Source organism: Opisthorchis viverrini (genome assembly GCF_000715545.1).
Source record: "Opisthorchis viverrini unplaced genomic scaffold opera_v5_52, whole genome shotgun sequence".
NCBI lineage: Eukaryota > Metazoa > Platyhelminthes > Trematoda > Opisthorchiida > Opisthorchiidae > Opisthorchis > Opisthorchis viverrini.
In genome coordinates this window covers 2,023,223-2,027,265 of record NW_008751708.1, presented here as the reverse complement: position 1 = coordinate 2,027,265, position 4,043 = coordinate 2,023,223, and positions in this window count along the sequence as shown.

Here is a 4,043-nt window from a genome sequence, read left to right as displayed (position 1 = left end):
GTCCAACTGAATGATTTACTTAGCACTCTATAGATGACATCTAACGTGATATCGCCAGTGAATGGCAACCAAATATAGAAGTGTTCTTTCGTCACTGCACAAGTCACTTATTTGGGATTAAATCTTCCGAGTCCAGTGAGTGCGGACATACTTCTTTGAAGACCTGTTTTTTGTCAAGATGATGCTCATGAATTGTATTTTCTTATCCATTGAAATGAAAAGATTCATCACTTCCTACTCAGTAGGTGAAACGAGGCAATGGAAGAGCCTGGACTGTTAGTAGGGTCATTAGTATTAGTACAATATACATTTTTTTCAGTGTGAGTGAACTGGTGACTTAAAATTTCGAGGGTGCGTTTGCATGTCTGTTTGGTCACTTATATCCGCTGATCTCTAAGCAACCAACGGATTCCTGTTCTGAAGAACATGTTATAAACTACAAACTGAAAGTCAATTAAAGCCAGAGCCTATCACCACTGAACTCCACCGAGTGCCTACTTAGAACTTAACTGAGCTCGTTAGCTGCGCATGAACATTGTGGTAATTCGCATATTGGTCCCCCGATTGACTAAGATCTGTAGAAACACACTGTCTGAAATCGAGATTAACCAAGTATTACAAAACCGAATAACAATGGACATCCAGAACGTTTTACCGAACCACACAGAGCTGACACAGCTTCCAGAGAGGAAGCTGAACTGAGAGAAATGGAGCAGATCCTGCACCGGCAGCACATATCTCAAAGCATCAGTTCGACACCCTACAACATCAGAATCCCCTCCATCTTTCAACTAGACAACAGGCTGCAGAGACAAGCGATTCGCAGGACTGTTCCGCTTAATCCCAGCAACCCCACCAAGTGTGACTACAAGACCGGTGATACCGACTTTGACGGGTTTTAAACAAGTCAAACCAGTTCCAAGGAACGCGAAAGAATTTAGCTACCTGAAAAATGACTAAACTGTCCTACTCAGATACTAGGTGAGGAGTACTAAGACAACTTTGATAACTATACGTCTTGTTGGAAAATGTGGATGGGTATGTCTGAAATTGTTCTGCTAACTCAATGACAATTCACATAAAACCCTGCGTTAACGCGTGTACTGGTGTTTTTCCCTGACCTATTCAATCATCCAAAGATGACTCGAGCACATCAGGCCGCATTTGACACGTCCGTTAGGTCACAGGACCTGGTGTCAAGTATAACACACACACAACTTTCACACTGCTCAAAACGTCCTGTGTGACCAAAACGTGGAACAGCTTCACTTGGTAGATATGCTGTGTAGTCAGTAGAAATGCTCTTGCTACGCCCCGGTTTCATTGATAAGAAATCCAACTGGTAAAAGCAATCGTTGTGACCATGAGACGCTGATTTAAATGTGGAAGAATGGACAATGAGGGGACAACGGTGTAACGATGACTGATTTTGAAAAAGATGTCTCCTTCAAATCACATACGTCGCGGGCGATAGTGTAAGGAGTGATAGTACAATATGCCACAAATATTTCTGAACAGGGTGTTGTTGCGAACAGCAAAATAATCATGGACCAAGAATGATGGCTGAGTTCAAAGAATCTTTAAAGAGAGCATTGCCTAAGAGGAAAAGTGTTTGGTGCAACACAGATGTTTGCGGGAATCTCGTCTAGGTTTTATTCTCATCTCTGTTGTGAATAGCATACGATTAGTATCCCATATCCCATTAGAGAACAGGTACCACGAAAGTAATTTTATGTCCACAGACGTCTTTCTATTATCGCAGTTTATATGCATCATCATTAACATCACCATCATCATCATCATCATCAACATCATCATCATCATCAACATCAACATCATCATCATCATCATCATCGACAGCATGACATCAGTGTTCAACACCGATGCTTCACTGCCGTACAACCATGATTTATTTGAAAGCCTTATTGTAAGGAAAAGAGTAAAGATGGACAGGGAAAAGACTTATTGCTGGCTTACCACAATCATTCCGAGGTCCCTATACCTTCAGACGCTCACTCAATCAATCTGGATAGAAACTGACAAGAACGCCACTGACATCGGTTGGTAGTGTCTCCAACCAGGCACATTAAGGATCACGCGGTCCTTATCCTATAAGGCAAGTAGCACCGACAGCACCCAAGCGTTTCGTGATCTCTTTCATATTCCTCTGTCAAGTCAAGGGTTGGCCACCTCTCTGTTTACGCTACTCTGAAATGGGCATGAAAAATAGCACTCTCTTCGGCAGATGATGATTTGGTATACGCAACACATGTCCCAACCAACGTAGCATTATACTCCATTGTTGTATTCAGACAATATAGCAGTTTTGAGCATTTTCTGCCTGTAACAATGTTTGCGCAGTACATGCTTCCTTTGCAGCGAAAGCGATTAAAACCCTTCGAATGCCACTTCATTTGTGCAACCAATCTAATGTACCCATTTTTTGAAATGATAGGTTACTAGCAGATCCATATTAGCCACATTGCTTTATTTTAATGCACGAAAACTTCATTCTTGAAAACTGGAATTTTTACCTCTGTTGTTTGTCTCTTAGATAGTGGGCTTCAGTGTGGATGCTTCAGTGATGGAAGTGGTCACTATTTTGGATTTCTTCGAGAAGGCTGATAGTAACAAAATATGATTCTTCTGCAGCCCCCAGTTCATTCACAATCCCCCCACTTGACAACCCATTGACAGTGCTGGATTTATGCACCAATTTATCATCTCCCGCCTGCAGTGCTCTGCTACCTAACCCCCCCCCCCCCCCCCCCCCCGAAAAAAATCATCGGTGGACGGAACTGCGGCAGCTCCAACCACTGTACGACGAGTACGTGGTTATTACAGCTGACGATGAGGATGATGAGAAACGACGTTTAAAAAGGAAAGAAAAATTCTGAAGTAGGCTAATAACTGCAGGGAGCGCCTGAATTCGTCACCCCAATCCAATTAGATGATTACCGGTAGTATTGGTGAACACAGTCAATAAACTAACTTGTGGTTGCAACATATAATATTTATTATGTATTTCATATTTACAGTAGTACGATGTGTTTCCAAGAGTTCCAAAAGAATGGATGCCACATTAATTCATGAAAAACAATGTAGAGGCAATTGTCGAAAGGTGTAATAAACGCGTGCGAAATGACCGCGTAACTGGAGAACTGGAAGTGTAAAAAATGAAGACAACGCGAAGTTATTTAACCCGAAAAAGGATGTGGCTGATTTTAAATCTACTTCCCACAAAATAGCACCGGCAGGATCAATAATATGAGTGTTTTCTACCTTGACTCCATCTGTTTTTCGTCATTTTTTTACACTTTTGGTTGTTTTTATGTCATGCTTATCCTCTAAGAACATCTTTGGAGTGCCCAAATAAAAGTTGACTGTCCCGGGGTCCCCATTCAGGAATACGGCAATGGCCAGCGCAGCTTAGTTTGCCGGTATTGGCTTTCACACTTCACTGCCGAGTCGCTGTTTGACCGCCTCTGGCTCTCTTCCACCCTCCACGTGGTTGTGCGAAAAGAGCTCTTCGACGGAGTAAGTCGACTGGCACACGCGGCACGTGGGCAAGCCAGCGCAACCTACGCAGTGTGATCAGTTCATCTATCGAAAGTGAGTAATTTTTCCCGGATACCATTCGACGTACTTCAGCATTGCATTCCTCAGTGCGCAGCGGCGGTAATTTGCATGCGCACTGTATCAGCAGGGATAGATCAGAATACAGCATAAATTCTCGGGTTTCATCTATAATTTTGACGAATGAAAAGTATAGCAGGTGAAGCAGAGACAGGCAAGAACGAAAGTTATGCCGAACTAGCCACAGTTCGTTTAAAGGACCCTAACAAACAAGACCGGTTACAGTATATCCAAAGCGGAAGGATGAAAGAGGCAGCATGAGGAATCCCCTGCACACACGAAATGTACTCAAGTCACTGACCAGGCAAGGTTAGTTCGTAGCCCTGTTATTATCCAGTGAAAACCGTTTGCACTTGTGTGCACCACCGATATGTTTTGGGGAAAACTAATCAAAGTATAACAAACAC